Source organism: Solanum stenotomum, chromosome 6 (assembly GCF_019186545.1).
Source record: "Solanum stenotomum isolate F172 chromosome 6, ASM1918654v1, whole genome shotgun sequence".
In the NCBI taxonomy this organism is placed as follows: domain Eukaryota; kingdom Viridiplantae; phylum Streptophyta; class Magnoliopsida; order Solanales; family Solanaceae; genus Solanum; species Solanum stenotomum.
Window position 1 is genome coordinate 8204989 of NC_064287.1, and position 19825 is coordinate 8224813.

A 19825-nucleotide genomic window follows, 5' to 3' on the forward strand; every position below is an offset into this window, starting at 1 on the left:
GTTTCGCGACCTCCCTCTTAGGCAAGCCGAAAACACATGGGTCGCTTTGTATTTGCAACTACAAACCCTTTAGATTAAACCACAACCACTAGGTGAAATCACCATTAAAATACATCTAACCTATTAGCAAGCAAGACCCAACAAGAAGATCAACCCATATTTGCTAAATCACATCCCAAGAATGGGGTTTTTTTAACCACACATCAAGAAATAAGAAATTATACCTAACATGATAAAGAAATCAACTGGGTATAAGAAATTAAACCTTGAATTAAGCTATGGAAGAAAATAAAGAAGACCCGCTTTCAACTTGGGGAAGATGAACTCCTTTTTTCAAGTCTCCACAAAACCCTCTCCAAACTTGAGAGACAAATACAGAAAAATACTATAGACTAATAATAATTTTTACTCTAAAAATGTTCTCCAAAAGACTACAAGTCTAACTATTATTTATAGTTTTCACAGATTGTGCTTCGGAGGATCGTTCAGCGACATTTTTCAAGATCGCCGATGAACTCGGCAATCTGCCCTTTAATTAGCTCATCGCCTTCATTGTCTTGCCTTCAGCATACTCGTATTCTGGATCATTGGGAGGTACAGTACTGCTTCGTGGAACTAATCGGCGACTCGCTGACTGCTCCTTTCTTCACCTTTTGATCCACTTCCTTTAAGACTTCACGTACTGGAACAAAGGGCGGTGCATGTCAATTCAGCGACTCGCCAAGTTGGACTCAGCGATCCACAGACTTTCATTTCTTGTTCTTTTCAGCCCTTTTTGCTCTGTTTTGCGCCTAAGTGTCCATGCTTCCAGTAAAACTTCAAATACCTGAAACTTAAGCATTTTAATGAGGTATTGAGATAAAACAGGCATTCGAGGACACTATTTCTATTAAAATAAAGCCCTAAATGAGTCTAATTTGTGGACTCGTCAACACCCCCAACTTAAACTTTTGCTTGTCCTCAAGCAAACTCAAGTTTAGCAGTTCAAATAGGGTGCCTCAAACAGTGTTACACAAGACTAAATCATGAATGCACACAACAGACTCAATTTACTTATGCAAGGATCACTTGTGTACTCAAAGATTCAAATTGTGACACACCATGTAGCGACCCTTTCAAAACGGTACCCCTACTTAAATAAGAAATCTAATTAAAATACTCGCGACATTCAAAACCAATTAATGAGGCATACTGATTTTACACTAGTAGAGGGATTAGATTCATAACGAACTCACAAAAAAATAAAAAAATAAAAAAAATAATCTAGGCAATTAACCGACCAGATCTTCATGCATATATTAACCTCACACTCGAGGTGAAATAACAAGAATATTACACTACCGAGTACCGAAATCAGCCAACTCATGCTTCACACAACTTTCAAGACATATAGAAAATTAGTATATTACAAAACTTGGGTTTACACACCCCAAAAAGATTTTTAAAAAAAATGTATAACCATACTTATATTACAACCCATGGTGACATGACCAAATCAGCCCCCAAAATCTCATGTAAATATACAGCACAAAGATCATGTACAAGTCCCAAGGTTTATACAAAATATAGATGCCTATATGCAAATGTGATCTTCCTTAAGGCTTTCAAAATCTCCATCATCAATGGCCAGCTTCAAGCATCATCGCGAACAGCCCCTACGATAGAAACAACTATCGCTAAGCATATAGCTTAGTGGTGTGCAAACTATAGGTTTGGAGCCCTCAAATTCACCAAGTTATCATTCTCAAGTCAAGGGAAGCACAATCGAAACAAAATCAATAAATCAAGTAAACAATATACTAGGAGTATCAAGTTCAATAATTAAAGGTCCAAATGTTAAGAAAGTTCATAACACAACTTTTCAAGAGATTCAATAACAAGGCTCACCCAATATATACATCATGTCGTCACACCAGGCACGAGTAGGTGTCAAGAAGGGTCAAAACCCAATAATCAAGAGAACCAAGAACCATATTAAAATTGTCTTTCTAGTTCGTACTTAAAATGGACAACTTCCATTCTTAAGACGGACTAAAAATCCAGAGTCAAGATGGCAAATGATCCGAACCAAGAGGCATGCCAAGAGTGACAAAGTCACAGCCACAAGAAGGACAAGGTCCCAACAAGAGTGTCAAGTGATCAAACAGTCCGTACAAGGGGGCGACTTACATAAGCGTCTTTAATGTATTAAAGAATACCAATATGACAATGCAAAGTGACAAGAGGTAACCAAGGTACCAAGATAACTTTCAGATATGCCAGTAGGTAAAAAAGAGTACAAGTATAAGTTTATACACAAACCTCAGTTCTTTAGCACAAAAACAGTCCAACACAACTTCTTGAGTTCAAATCGTAGACCAACCAACGTATCAAAGTCTTCAACTCGTACACGAGGATATACAACCTTTAAAAAATGAATTCAATTGCTTATTTACTTTCTAGTAGCTCAATAATGATGACATAACACAGGGTTATCATCACAAGTAATCCTAACTTGTACAAATACGACTATACTCCCAAAATAGAAATTCTGCCCAATAAAATCACTTCATGTCGCAACTTAGATTTGAAACAGAAAACGGCCAAAATGGAATTTATATCATTCATAAAAGATGTAGGTACATCTCTTAAGCTTGCAAATAATCAAGAATCACCGCAAAATACGCTTTGTACAAAAAGATATAAACAAAACACTAACAGTTGAACATACAGGATTTCAAATTCCAGAATCTGGACAGAACATGTCATAGGTTTCGTCCCTTATTTAGTAGTCCTAATAGCTAAATTAGAGTTTACCATAAACATAAGAGTTATAGGTATAGGAATCAGCTTTCCAAAACATATTTATTCACCTCAAAATAAGTTATACAGAACGAGATATTCTAAAATTACTAAACACTACCCAGCTTCAAAAAAAACAAGTTTTGATTACTCACCAAAAGGTAGGATGTCTCGACTTCCAGCTAGAAGGACCAAGGTTTTCTCTTGTGATTTTGATGAAAAACTGGTTAGAAAATGTTCTTATGTTCTTGGACTTCAGTTCCAAACGAAAATCACAAGAGGAGGTGTGATAATATTGTCTAATGAGGGATGCTTAGTCACATATACAACTGTCCCTAAAGGGTGCTGCCCCATTTTATTGTGTGCTGCCCTAAATGTATACATATACACCTATATGTATATAATTGTTACGAACACTTTCAATTCATATGTAATTTTAATTAGAAAAAATTACGTAAATACCCCCATACAATACCTTAAATTACGAGAACAATCTATTTTAAACAAGGTTGCATATATCACAAAATTTCAAGTTCCCAAAATAAGAGTAAAACATATTGTAGTAATTAAGAAATGATGCATCGACATGCAAGAGTTGATCTAATATTTTAGGGGTGTTACACACCATTACCAAAGATTCTCATGCTCGCACTACTTGCTACTTGTGCAAGTTCAAGCTCAACAAAAGTATCTAAATGCTCTCACGTAAAGAATGATTCCATATTCACACACAGATATGAGTCAATTTAAGATCAGGAATTAGATACAACGCTCACACTCAAAAAGAGGAACACAATGTATGTTTTCACCAATAGGTTTGCCCTTATTTTTCAATTGACTTTCTATTCGGATTACTCAAGATCAAAAAGGTCTTTCTAAGGCTTGAAATGGGGCTGAGTGCAAAGGTATGGTCATTTAGGCTCTGTGACTTTCTCCTCATGAGTTGTGGCATTCTCAAGGTATTCCCATCTTTTCCTTTATCAATTCTTTTTCTAGTGCTTCTAAGTCACCCTTTTTTGTTCTCCTCCATGGATTGCTTGAAATCCGATTCCCTTCGTACTTTATTCCAAATTTCATTTTATTTTTTTATTATTTTGAATTGAATTGAAGGGGTTCCATTTTTATGAAATACCATGGGTTAAGGGGGACTTTTCTTGTACTTCTTGACTTCTCCTTTTCCCTTTCACCACACCCCCAACTTAGGCTTTTGGCCTAAGTTGGCTATTCGCTAAACCACAACTCAAGAGGATTGTAGGTAGTGGTTCAAGTAAGGTCTAGGGTTCATCAAGGTTCCAAAGAAAGTTAAGGCCCAAAGGGTTCTCAAAAGAGTTTCACACGCTCATGGGTAGGCCACAAAAGAGGTATAAGTCAAATTTGGCTCACACTCTTTGAAGCTGCCTAAGATCATCTCAAGAGGACACCTTTCTAAATCAATTAGACTAACCAGGCAAATTCTAGGTTTATTCATGCAAGTTTCAAAGCAAGCTAATCAAACAAGGCATCGACACTTAAGTCAAACAAGACTACATATTTTCGCTAGTGTGCAACGGTCATTACAAGAAAATTAATTTAATAAATGGCTAGTCACAATGAGATGCAAAGAGTGCACATATTGTCTATGTAACTTCATTTGGCCTCGTCTTAGCCGTGCATTCATGTTTGTTCAATTGGGAGCACTATTCAAGTCATCGGTATTGATTGAAACCGATACTCAAATTTTCTTTGCAAAAGAACAGCCACTTTCAACACAAAAGGTGGCAAAAAAATTTTGGAAGGATCAAAATTATTTTCAATTAGAACAAAAGGAGCCGCGAGCTCAAACATCCATAGAAAAGCAGTATTTAAAACACAAATTAAAGCAAACCAAATGACCCAATTTTAAGCGCAAAACAGCAAAGAATTCACACAAACAAAGGAAAAAAGGGAGAACCTCACCCCACCCAATTAAAGAGCGTTTGTCCTCAAATGCAAGTAAACAAAAAGATATCGACAAGTAAGATAGGAAAAATAACAACGAATCTGAAAGGTGGAGTAAAGAAAGACAAAGAGGGAGTTAAAGAGGTATTCATGGCTACTTGATTGACTCATATGTATGGGCTTCAGTGCTGGGAGTAACCTCCAGAAGAACCGGCTCCAATGAATCCCGCAGCCGGAGCTTTGGCCAAAGAAGCCTGCACAGCAGCATCTATCAAAATTTCTCAGTCTCTGTTATGTCATTTGTTGCAACTCCCTCAAACATCTCTTCATCAGTCTCTACTTCTACTCCAAAATCTTCTGTCTACTCCGCTCTATCCCCATATCCTGTAGTAGTCTGAGGCCTCTCAAGCATGGCAGGAACATCCACTGTCCCAAAGACCATGGACACATCAGTGGCCTTCAAGTGATTCACATCTTCTCGCAGCTCAGAAATAGCAGCTTTCAAAACTCTTATCTCACTAGTGGACCCTTTCTTGTGCTCACACACCGCTATCCTGGTCATTAGGGTTTCAATGGTCGTGTTCAGGGGTGTCACCGCATCAGTTAGGGCCATCTGGATCATGCCTGGAACAGTGGATTCTAAACAAGCAGCCCGACGATCGGCAGAAAGGGCCATTTGTCCCATCCGGAGTAAGAAAGCGTGAGTGAGTGGGGGCCTGGAAACAGCAGCAGAGGAACCTGGAGTGTCAGTGGAAGTAGCAGTAATAATGGATATACATGAAGGTCCAAGAGCTGCAGCGAGCGGAAGTGCTTCTGTAGGTGTAGATCCAGTGGTCACCACTTCAGTCTGCTTCTTTTCTGCTTGATCCTTAAGATATTCGGCTTTGATCTTTCGGATATTGGTCGAGGTTGTGGGCATCACTTCTACATCCTTCTTGGCATCCAGAGGTACTCGAGCATTTCTGCACAATGCAGTGATTAATACCGAAAAAATGAGAGATGTCTGGCTTTGCTTTGCACGCATATGGATTTTGGAAGCAATAATCGTTCCCAAATTTATCCTTGTTTTCTCTATAATGCACCCAAGACATGTTGCTTTAGCGAGGCGAAGAATTGATTCATTCTGTGATGGCATAATGGAGTTGCTGATAAACCCGAACCAGTATCTTGCAGCTACGTTCAGATCCTTCTTTTCGATTAGGGTACCTTCTGCTAGCCATTTCAGAGTATTATTATCTGAGATTAGCGGGACCAGCCATTGTTTCATCGCATCCAGCTGCTTTGTTCTGATCAAGTGCTGACACTGATCAATAATCTTATTGGACATACCCAAGGCTATGTTAGCCTCACTGTCACAAGCTACCTTCCTTCCTCTGACCACCACATAGTCAACTGATTTGAAAGACGCGACTAGTCTCTTCTGATGAGATACCAATACATTGTATGCACTATAAAACTCTCTGACCCAGTTTGGCATATAAGAACCACGTGGTTTTATGAAAACTTGAAATTTGTTATATTTCAGGCACTCCATTATATCAGGATACTTATCAATCACCCCATCTTTGGACAGTCGTTTCTCTTCAATGATCGTTCTTAGTCCATCAGACTTTAATCTATTCGATAATCTAGGCGGAGGGGCTTGTACTGGAGGTGTCAGTATTATTGCCTATTCTGGAGCTGGAGGAGTCTGAGTAGTGGATCGAGGATTTTTTATCCGCGATGGGTCATTAAGCTGTTTGGATCGTAGCTCATTCCTCTGTGCCTCTATCAGTTCGTCTTCATCTGAACTCATACTCTCACTATCGTATGTTGTTGGGTCATTGGTATTAAAAACCCATGCTATCGGAGCTTGCATCTGATAGCTCAACGGTTTTGTCCTTGCCCTTGCCTTTTCTCCTCGTATTGGAAAGTTTCGCAACATTGCTTTTGGATGCAGCTGCATCATCGTTGATTGTTATCCCTTTTTTCTTTCTTTGAGTTGGCTTGTTGCTTCTTGTAACTTTGGGTCTGGCCATATCTGCAGTCAATAAGGAGTAAGTTAGAAATAAGTAAATCAGTGGTGCAGACCTTTAGTGGCAAACAGATGCGCCAAACTCATCTGTGAAATTGCCAAATCTCTTTGGCAAGTCGGGTCGAGCTCGCCTACGATTTTGCCCTAATAGCTTTCACTAGTCGGCGATGAGAAAGTTCCATTCGCGAATCGCCGACTACTATCGATGATCAAAGGTTCGACCACTGAAAGCTACAGTGCAATGAAGATTCAGGAATGCAGACAAAGGGCGATCGAAGCTACTTTAGGCGAACTACCTAGTTGTTTGACGAACCCGACCCAGTTTGCTAAACAACCTAATGTGCCTTCCTTCAATTCGAATTCAACCTTGCAAATTCCCAAAATACAATTAACAACTGCAATAGTGAAATTAAACTAAGACCCATGACATTCATCCACCCAAAGCTTAAATCATTTCATGCACAGGCAAAGAGGGATTTCAAAAATCGAGATCAATTAGGCACGATTCTCATATCAAATCTGGCATTTAGGCAAGATAGGTTTATCAGAGAGAAGCCTAGCACATGTCAACCCAACCATTTTTAATTTTAATAAGAGAACAAAATTTTAGAAGTTTTGGGATTTGGGAGAAACCAACCTCTTATGCTTCTTGAATTGTGTTGAACTGCTAGGAAGCAATGTAATCCCACGCTTCAGCACTAATCGGCAACTAAAATACCAGCAGTATAGAGATAATGATAATTACTTACTAGGTGTGGTTTTTCGACAGTAGAAATTGAGTGGAAAATGAACATTTTTTCATTTTTGAAACTATTGGCCTTTAAAAAATGTCCAGTTGTTGCTCATTCGGCGATATTAGTTTGTACCGCTGAATAATTCAGCGTTATGCCAAGTGATTGCCCTCGCCGCCAATTGTTACAGATTGTAGCTTGAATCCTGAGTTTGTCGGCGGTCTAGATCGAAGTCAACAATACCATGTAATATGTTTCTTCATTTGTAACAATGTATCATTAGTCATGTATCCGGACTTTAAGAGCAGCACATAATATGCAAACTATTGTCATGTCGATGAAGAAGAGAGTATAGGCGCTTGTTTTTATAACTAGACTATTTACCTTTAACTATAGGCACACAAAATGAAGAAAAGGGTGAAACTGAACAAAAGTCATGTGATAAACAAAACAATATTTGCATTGAGTAGTTTTATCAAAAAAACTCAATACGATTTACATAAATCTCATAACCATTAAATATTCTCACATTGTTCTAACCCTAACTATTTGTGTGATTTCACAATTACTTGTTCATTTATCAAATTGTTACAATTAGCTAGATAATATATTCTCAAAATTCAAAGTCTCTTGAATAAGTAATCCATTTAAGTTCGAAATAGTTAACAGCTAATCATAAGACTTTGTGGCTACAACACACCGATTCGTGTCGCTTGTGTGACCACGTGTACTTGTGTATGTTTGACCTCAACATTGCATATACATATTTTTAAACAAGATTATTTCTAAAAACATAAATATTTAAGTTCAATCCATAACTGATAATCGTTACACTAAAAACAATCAAGAATACAAAGTACATAACAAATTGAAGTCTGAAACCAAATCATTTGCTAGCACTATCCAAGCTAAAAGACATTATTCCCATAATTTTTCTTTCAAATAAACGTGAGATCGTCAAACTCATCCCTCTAACGAAATGTATCACTTACCACTGTCTTTGATTGAAAGGATGCTTCTAAAAATCCTAGAGCCTGCCAATCAATTAAGAAAGTAGTCACAAATTCAATGTCATTATTGAAACGAGATCGAGAACTTAACTTCCACAAACTGACAATATAAAGTAAACGACCTCCTATAACAAGTTAAAAGGCATTAATAGTATAAATTTTTATGTCAATATATATAAGTTAAATCATTCTCAAGAAAAGTATATGAAGTAAAGGCTCACCTCATTAACACCAAACTCAACGATCTTCACTTCAAACTTAGCAATTGATTCTGCATTAGTACACATGTCAAGCATTGACAACACAGATATCATAGACAAGGGGGTTATTGACAAATCATCAGTTACCATGTACACTATTAGTCCTTTTACATAACCACCATCATTATCCAAAAACATGTTTGGAGTAGCTGCACATACAAGGAAAAGAAAAACAACCTTCATCAATGATGTATTTGTGATATATATACCAAAAATAGAGAAACTACAATTGTTAATCCAATAGAAATCAGAATTAGTGGAATTCAAATAAAGTCTTTCTTACTTTTTTTAAAGTCCATATGAAATTAATATCAAACAGACAAACTGAAACAACAGATAGAGTACTAAGAAACTACCTTGAAATAACTCCAAGGCTTGAGACCAAGATTTTGATTCACTTGATATAGGGAGTTCATCCTTTGTTTGATTGGACTTGATATAGGCTTCATTTAGATTTTGAACACTTTGGTATATATTTCCAATAGAACCAACTCTATTGATTTGTATTTGGTTGATAAAAGTAGCAATTGAAAGTTGAGGTAAGCTCATAAGAAACCAAGAAAAAGTCCTTTCCACCTTCAGCAAAGACAACTCTATTGGCTTCACTGTCAAGTGTAAGCTTCACACTGCATTTTTCTCCTGGGAACAAAAACATTTAATAAGACCCAATTTTTTAATATTTGTTTTGTCTCAATTTATGTGTGACGACAGTTCAAATGTCAAACTTTTCAATTTTGACCATGAACTCAGGCTTGAAGTTTAAACATTTTGATGATATAAATGATAGTATTATAAGTAACAATAACTGATAATTCAAGATATTTGTAAGGAATATAAGATATCATGATCAAGAAAAAACTCATTCTCAAAATTCGAAAATTGTCACATAATTTGGAATGATAGAGGAATCCAAAAAATGTCTTTTTGGTGCAATTCAAAGGATGTTTTTTCTCATTTCTCATTCACACCTTATAACTCCAACATAACACCATTACAAACATATATTTGCAACCAAAAACATTAAACATTAATCACTCATACTCATTAATTGAATGTCCAATGCTATTATTAAATGGTTTGCATAATACATTATCATGGCAACTAAACACTCCAATAAGTATAGGCTGAAAATAAAATATAATTTGCTAATATTTTTTCAAAACTGAGAACATCTTAAATAAATATAAAAACCCTATTGGGACAAGACTCGAGCTGCCTGTAAACAAAATAACTAAAATTGAACAATAAACTGATCATAACTTAAGTCTTGAAGATACAAGGAGGACTCACTACAAGTTGAGTGTTAAGATCTAGTGGAACGTCTGAATGTGGATCTGAATCTGAAAAATAGAATTTATATCATAAAATGATATAACGCAAAGCAGCGTCAATACATGAAATGTATATTGCATGCAAAGTAAAAATTGTGTATAATATATACATAATAATTGAAGGATTGTAAATTTGAGAATGAATAATATAAATACAATAACTAAAAGATTGAGAGTCAAAATAGAGACATATGGTATAATTATTTTTAAAATATTCTATGAGATGCAATAAACAAAATGAAAAATTGTTATATATACTAAAACTAAATATCTAAACTGAAAATCCGAGAAAGGCACTAAAATTGAATAACTCAACCGAAAAGCTGAGACATGCACTAAAATTGAACATCTGAACTGGAAAAAAAAGACGCATGATGTCACAATCCAAAAATCGGGCATGATGGCACCTGTCTTAACCCACCAAGACAGGTCAACCTAAATCTAAATAAACAGGATAAATACGTAAATAAAACAGAATAAGGGACTAATATAATATGAACATTGCGGATAAATATAGCATAACTCAAAATGCCCCAAGAAATAGTGTCACGTGTACAAGCCTCTAAGTATTACAATAGATTCAAAAGAAAATACAAGTTTGAATATCCTTGTAACTAGTACAAAAGAAGGACATAACGAAAAAGTAAGTGATGTCTGCCAAAGTGACAAGCAGCTACCTCACGAACTACTCAAGCAAGCAACTTGACGAAGGTGAGAAGGAGTAATCAAGATGATCTAGGCTCGTAACTACACAAGTGTAGAAGCAACAGAGTGAGTACTAAACATCAACAGTACTCAACAAGCAATCCTAAATAACTCTAAGTTAAGAAATACTGAACACAAATACTCCAACCACACCATCCGAACCTCCACAACTACAACATGTATAGACTTAATTAGCCCAACCAAATTGTTCACACTAAATAACAACAGAGCATGTATAGAACGTCACAACTTTCACATCAACACATATAGTTAAATCACCACAGTATTTCAAAATTCAACAACCACAATAACATATCATCATTCACGAATAATAAGAAGCAAGATGAAGTGCAACGCGATGTAGTGCAATGTCATATAGAGTAATGCATGTCTTTCCTAATGATACACACTCACAAAACCTTAGTTTGGGACCCATGGGGGACATATCTACCCATGTATCGCGGTGTGTGACACGACCGTCAATATAATAGAATTCATCGCAGAGTGCGACACATCCCTCAAAATTATAATATCCATTGTGGTGTATGACACAACCCTTGAAATGGTACATCTTTTTGTGGTTTTTTATTTTCCATGGACATCACATAGTGTCCATCATAACAGTGCCTTAATACCAATGAAAATAGGCGTATAAAAATACTCAATGAAAGGATGAAATTACACCACCAACATCTAATCAAATAATCAAGGCACTTCATCAAGGTGAATTAATATAATCATTCAAGTATTCAAGGCACAATCTATATCACAAACCAACAACATTTTTATTTTACCTCAAGTTATCATCGCAACACTTATTCAACATTTACAAGACAAAAAGTATACAAAACCTTCATCAATTTTCATTACTCTTAATCACATAATGACTTACAAAGTCCAATACACTTAACAAAGAATCAAGAGGTCCACTTGCCTTAAAAGACAGTGAAATCAATTTGGTACTTGGCCTTCCCTTTATGATAAGTCTCCAAATCTACCAAATCTAATCAAATATGTAATCTCAATAAAAATCATGAACAACAACATGCATAAAGTTGATTTTTGAAAACTAGGTTAGAAACGACCCAAAAATCAATCCCGAAGGGTAAGGGTAAATTTGGAATTATTATAGAAAATTATAATACCCAAATATTTTGGAACTCAAAAGTAAAAGTGTAACGAAAAAAGAGTAACGACTCGAATATGAAATATATCTTTAAAGATATCTTACTCATGCTTAGGGAAGTTCAAATATGAAATTTCATCAAAAACAGAGTTAAAATCGACCTTGAAATCCTCAATTTATCAAACTTTAACTTTACCAAAAAAAACTCAAATTCTCAAGTTTATACGCATTTAATATGATGAACATAATTGATGAATCAACAAGTTTATGCCAAAATCAATTTACCCATAAACATAAGGATCTTAAAAATACACTTTTCATCAAAAAAAACTCAGTCTAAATCAATAAAACTCCAATTTCCCCCTAAGAAATACACGGATAAGGAAAGAAAACCATATGTAGAAATCATGAGATAATGCCAAAATGAAGATTGGATGCTAACCTCCATATTAAATCGAGAAGAATGTCACAAGAATCACTCCATTCCGAGCTCTAGAACTCCCGATATGCTCAAAATACCAAATGAACATAGTCTGAAATTTTAAATACCTGAACAGCAATATTTACACCAGAAATCAACAACTTAAATTTTCACTAAAAAAGTCGTAACTTCCTCATACAATAGAGAAATGACCTGATTCTGTCACGCCCCGAGCTACACCCTGGGGGGGACCGGCACCCGGAGACCATTTCTGGCCCCAAGTGAACCCTTGGCATGGCTTTCTTAACTCAGCGGAAACCTAACTCAACCGAATAACTCAATACAATGAAAGGTCATAAGACAACTTAAATGATACAAATCTGGCCAAAAAGGCAACTCAAGTCTCAAAATAGAATATTTATACATATACACAAAAGAGAGACTCAAACTAACTGACTGACTGTCTATGAAGCCTCTATAATACAGAGATGGATGTTGGGACAGACCCCGCAACATCCTACTAAAATAAAACTAAGAGAACAAAATGATCGAGTCCTCCAGAAAGCAAGGAGGCTCACCACAGACTCTGGAGTGCTCAACTGGATCAATGGCGTGCTGGATGCTGATCCTGGGTACCTGCGTTTGCATCATAATAAGATGCAGGCCAACTGGCATCAGTACATGAAATGTACGAGTATGCGAGCTGGACCGCTAAACAACAACTTAAGCTTGAAAGGAATACAAAAGAGAACTTACCTTGGCTCTGTTCAACTCATGAATAACTGAACTCAATATATAAAGCAATAAGACACATGCGATATATAAAGCTTGTAAAACTATTTAAAACATGACGTCAAAATCATATTTATAATATCATGAAAATACCATGCTTCCTCTCAAAGTCTACTTGTGCAATGCATGAATGAAGTCCCATACCCCCATCCACACTAAGCAAAACCCCTCGAGGAACCATGCAATTTCTACTGTGGGAGTTCTCTAACCGACAGCCACCACTACATGTATAAGTAGTGATACAACGTTTTACCTCACGTTGCCCAAGGACCATCCTATACCTTGCCGTGATATAGCACCTTACTTTAACTTTTGCTTAATGGATCCACTAGCTTAAACTTCAGAGGTGGGTTTGGGGCGCTCAGGCAGGCGCATCGCGCCAGGCCCCCAACCCAGAAATTTCAGCAAGTTTATTTCTCGTTTTCTCATCCTATTTCGCCTAAAATCGAATCATTAAAACCCTCAATATACAATAGATTCAACTCAAAAACACCACCGGAAACATACACCAAACCAACAAGAAACTTCAACAACACAACCACAAACTTCAACCAACACAACCACAAACTTCAACAAGAACAACCACAAAACTTCAACAACACAACCAATCTTTTCTCGGAATTTAAAATGAGTTTGGCGTGTGGGGGAAAGAATCACCCAACACTATGAACTCACATACCTTGATAGGGATCACCCCCGACGAAATCCACGATGATCTCCTTGCTTGATCTTCCCTTTCTCCTCTTCTTCTCCTCTTCTTTCTCTCTTATCTCCCAAGCCCTAACTCTCACTCTTACTATCACTCTTTAAAATGGGACAAAAATGATCCAAAAATCAGTCTAACACCTCAATATAACCCAAAGAAATGATTAGGGAAAAGACCAAAATATCCTTAAAATTTCCGGACGGACTTCACTTCCCTGCCAACTACCCAACTTCCAAAGGGCATAATTCACTCATAAAAACTCGGAATCGAGCAAACTCAGTGGCGTTGGAAAGATCATTCCACAAGCTTCGCAATCAGAACTGAAACTACACCTAACTCATCCTAAGCTAGGAGTTATGGCTGTTCAAAATTGGCCAAAAACTCACTTTTTCCCATACTTGGTCAATTTTCCAGATATTTAAAGTTCTTTCCAAAAATGAAAATTTCCAATTCTAAGCCTCTTCAATTATTTCATATTGCCGGATGTTACAGATTCTATTTCCTAAATGTATTAAATAATGACGCGGACCTGCTCGTTCATTCAAAACTCAAGTTTGTGCTCGTTTACCTAGTCAAATATCATTTCTGCTCGATAAATAATTATTTCATATATCGTGATAAAAGTCTAATCTCGACTTAGTGAAAATATGCACCAAACATTGCTGGTCAATCCTACAATTCATGCTCAAACTTTTAAAAGTTTTAGAATAATTTCTTTATCTTTAAAACTAATAACAAACCTTTTAGTTGAACAAATTGTTGAAACAACGTCAAAGCACCTAAAAAACTTAGAAACTCACTCAAAACTCATCTGGAACCTCCCAAACACAAACCAAATATGCTACAAGATTGGAGATGATATTTCGGACTCAATGAAATCATCAAAACACCCAAACAAGGTCACCTCAATCCAATATTGACCAAAGTCAACTTTAATTAAGAATCTCCAAATTTCTAAATAAGGACATGAAACTCATCCAAAAGCTTCAGGAACTGAACCATACCTTCAACTAGACCAAAGATCATCATTTGGACCTAGTGAAATCATCAAAACTTGAAAATGACCTTTCTAACCTCAAACATTGGCTAAAGTCAAACTTTAGTCTTAACTTTCTCTGCATCTCGTCTAATGGCTCAAAATCAAACCAAAAACCTTGGGACCCAAACCAACCATTCATCAAGGCCAGAAACCACATTCTAGAGCCAGCAGAACTGTCGAAATGCCATTTCGATCTTGCAATCACCAAATATTGACTTTGGTCAAATATCTTATGCTTCAACTTTCAAAATACAAAAACTCATCTAAATACCTCAAGACCTGAGCCAGTAGTCCTAGAAACTGAAAAGTCACGTTCAGAGCAGAAGGAACTAACAAAATTTCATTACAAGCCTCAAAACTTCAAATGTTGACTAAAGTTCATCTTTTCAACTTAAAAACTTCCAAAAGTCCAAACTATCAAAATTCTCAACTTTACGATCTTGTTTAAATCAATTCTCAAAATCTTATCAAACACGATTCGGGCAACTATAAGGAGGATAACATGGTAAGTTTCCAAAAAATTTCAAATATGACCTTCAAGTCATTACTCATGAACTAAAGCTGAATATATGAATTGAGCTAAACTGAATGTTGTCTAACTAAATATCTATATCAAAACTATTTATAATTGGGGCCTTATACCATAAATCATACTTAGATAAAAATATTATTGAGTTTTTCTGATTTGGAAAATTTTTTATAATCGACATACACCGTGTGAGTTCATGATGTCGGACCTTTGAGCTAATTGGGAGATGATCTTTATACCTTATCAGGGTATTGAACTTGATAAACTAGGGATCAAAAATTGTAACTCCCCAAATTTCCAAACTATGACCTCAGTCATTTTTTAAATGCATATAGACTCCAAATCCTATGATTTGTAATGTTGGATAGATATTTAAAATATTTCTTTTCTTTGGAAAGATCTTTGGATGTGAATTAAGGTCATAAGGTATTCCTAGAGTATTAAGATTTTGTGTCCTAATACCAAGAACATTAAAGGTCGTGAAGTCTTTGTTCCAACGCCTTTGATCATTCGTCAATCCAAGTTATGTGCTAAAAGTTATGCTCATTTTATTAAGCACTAGGATTCTGCTTGATCCGCCGCGTGAAGTGGAAATCAGTCGCGCGGCCACGTCGGCAAGTCAGTGTAACTGTAAGGGCCGCGCAAAGTAGGCTCCAGTTGCGCGACCACGCACGTGCTCTTGAAATTGTTGAAGTCTTCTCTTCCTTTCACATTTTAGAAGGGGTGTTTTTAGTCCTTTCCTCATCCCATAACCCTAACCCATGACTATTAAGTTCCTCCAAAAGTCATAATCTAGGAGATTTGATAAGTTATGACAAATACTTCTCCTCCTCTTCCACAACACTTCAAGAAGCAAGATCTAAGGTTAATTCTCAAGGTCCCTTTCTTAAGTTCTTCGTCAAAAGGTATGTTTGAACACTCCCTACTTCAACCTACTTATACAAGATTCATATTATATTTTATTATTCCTACTTTCTAAATAACGAACTAAGGTAAGGGTTGAAAGATGATTTCATGAAAATTGATTACAAATGTTCCTCTCTTGTTAGTTGTGTTCAAATTACTTTACTATGATTTCGGAATTTAGATTGTTAGTTTTGAATTAGTGAATTTCCTCATATGATTTTGAAAAGGATTTTGCCTATAAATAATGGATTTGGGAATTTATGAGTCTTTCAAAAGCTTTGGTAAATAATGAACAAATTTTTGTCCCGGTTAAATGCTAATGATTTTGCATTTTATATGTTGTCTTATAACTTGAAAAGACTTGGATGTTGCCATTGAACAGAATGTTTTAACATAAATTAGTCTCTCATTTTCAAAGGACGGGTTAAGAGTTTTAAATGGCTAACTATTAAAATGACGTGGTTACAATGGCTTGCAAGTCTTGGTATGACTCTATCAATGGGAATATGCCTTATTCGGAGCAGCCTCTACAGTCTTTACTTTGGGAGAGTTTGGTTCGTCAGATTCTTATATTTCTCAAATCCATGTGGCATACATGGATTGGGGCCCTCGTTCGGGCGAAGGCCGGACCCATATAGCTTGTGGGTCGCATTATGTCGGTAAACACTACCGTACACAGAATTAATGATTTTTGAAAGGTCTTTGTCTAAATGTTTTGGGTCTGCACTTATGATTCTTTTTCTTTTCTATATTATTATGTTATATATATATATATGTGTGTGTGTGTGTGTGTGTGTATCCTTTCCCTTGGGTTGCATGCCAGTATTTGTTGTATTGACCGTCCTCTGAGCTACATCATTTCATGATGTAGGATCAGAGAGACAGGCTCATGGTTGTGGGCAACAGTAGATCATTAAGGGATAACAGTCAGTATTGTGGTGAGCTTTACATTTTTGGAAAGCAGACATTTCTTGTATCAGTCTTTTTTTTGTTTTCATGGTATGTCGGAGGTCATGTCCTGATGTAGACATTGTTGTTCTGTTAGTAGAGATTTCATAGACCTATGGTTAGTTGGATTTGATTTTTTTAATTAAGAGTTGAATTGGTTTTACTCTTTTGAACTTTCTTGAAGGTTGATTAGAATGGGCCTTACTTTCTGCATTGGTATTTAAAATTGATATTTATATTGAATTTTCTGGATTAAGCAGGTTGGTTGGTACTCTAGGACCTACGGAGGTTTTGAGTGTCATGTCGCGCGTCTAGGGTGGAATTCGGGGCATGACAAAAACTGAGCCTCTTGGCTAAGAAGTTGTCCTAACTAGCCGTATGATCCTAACCTACGGTGTCAACATAGTTCTAAGGTATGTGTAATCAAACCTACACCAGTATCAGTGCTAAATAATCCTCTCAAAACATACTTATTGTTCATACTAATAGTTATCAGGGTTCATCAAGTAAACTTCAAAGATATCAATAATTAAAAGTTCTAACAAAAATGATGAATAAAGGGAACATCAAGGATATCAAGAATTGCAAGTTCTAACAAGAATCCTAGTTAAACTTCTAGTAGTAGAATATCATGAATGTGGGGATGAACGGATTTCCCCTTGAGTTCTAAGTTGGAGAGGGTGGAGTCGGATGTAATATATATAATGTTTCTAAGGGTTTTTTCTAATAGAAAAAGTTATAGAAACATCTAGGTGGAATATCCATAAGTGGTAGGATAAAAAATGCTGGAAATCTTACGGAAAATACTTCATCACGAACATTGTAAGGAAATCTTCAAAGCTTGAGGCATGTCAAAGACGATGTCCTTAAAAAATATTTCACTAGGTTATCCCTAGAATTCAACAAGCTCTTCTAGTATAAAACTAGGAGTCAGAATCTAACAAAGACTAACGATAGAAAACCCAATAGAAAGATTTGTTACAACGGTAGAGAAATTGACAATATTTCTTATTAACAAATCATTTAAGACTTGGTCAAATTGATTCAACAAATATGTTTGGTAACCGACTAAATATACAATAACGAATATCATTAAGACTATTAAGGACCTTCAATAGTCATCAAAATATGTCAAAATAATTAACAAAATATAAAGGAATGACCCTAGACAGTAATATGAATACTTCTTTTTGAGGTACTAGAATCATTTTTCCAACAAAAAATACCCTTAATTGGACGAAGTAGGGCTAATTTTTCGTCTAGAATAGGGTAGGGCACATCGTGCCTCTCATGCACTTGAGGGTTGAATTTTCAACCTTCGAAAGTTTGGTGACTAGTGCAGCGTGGTACATACTAAAATGGACATGATTTCTTTCTCAAATACCGTATTGATAAACTTGAGCTGGAAACTAGACTCGAGTACTTTCAATGTGATGGTTATTAGTTATAGGTCACTTAACTCTTCATATTATAGGAAATATATTTGTTTAAAGTTGACTCTTGTATGAACTTACACAAAAACGTAATTATTAGGGAAGCTCTTAACTCGACTCTATGCTAGATGTTTCTTATGATCTTCACTATTATCCAATAAACTTTCTCACACTTATAAATTAACCTTTACACCTTAAAAAAATCACTTCGTTTAATCTATTTGACCAATCTTTATTCTTTTTAGGCAATTTGTGTGTATTCTCTTGACTTCTTGTGCCTCACACCTAAGGTCGCAAGGTCTCTCTAATTCTGAAAAAAATATCTCTCTTCTTTTTTATAATTTCAGCTTCCGAATCTTGTTGTAAAATTTGTGTTTGCCTCTATCCTATTATAAAACTTGACGCCTCTACATAATACTTGTTATCTCCTATATTCAGATTAGTAAATCAGAAATATTGTTGAGATAAAAAGAAAGAAATATCTGAGTCCACAGAATTTACTGTGTCCTTAAGGAATTTAATCCCCTCACTGTACCCGAGGTTGTGAATTATTTTCTCTCGGTATTAAATGGATATACCTATTAAAGAAGTAGTGGTACCTCACACTTCAATAACATCAGCGAACTTAAAGTCAGCAACAAAATCATACAAAGACTCTACTTTATTTGTAAGAAGGCATAATACATAAACATGACATTTAACTTGGCTTCAGCGGACAACTATGCCTCCAACTTTGAGTGTGCACAAGTAGGCACTTAAACTTACATAAAATTGAACAAGTAGACACACGTGTCCTACATGGCATAATACACGTAGGACACAAAATTGCCATGTAGAGTGTTATGTAGGACGAATGTGTCTATTTGTTTAATTTTATACAAGTTTAAGTGTCTACTTGTGCACACCCAAAGTTAAAGGTCATAGTTGCCAATTGAAGCCAAGTCAAGGGTCGTATTTATGTATTATTCCTTGTAAGAAAATGTATGCAGACGGAGGATATTTGATGTAGAAGATTGAGAGAAAACCTCTATATTTATAGTGAATGAGAAGTGTGAACTCACATGTTCACAACAGACTCATCTGTTCAGAACAGGCGTAGTGTCTTTTGGGAAAAGAAATGTCTATTCGGAAGGACATGGTTCTTTCTGAAATAGCTTCACAAATTTTAAATTAATT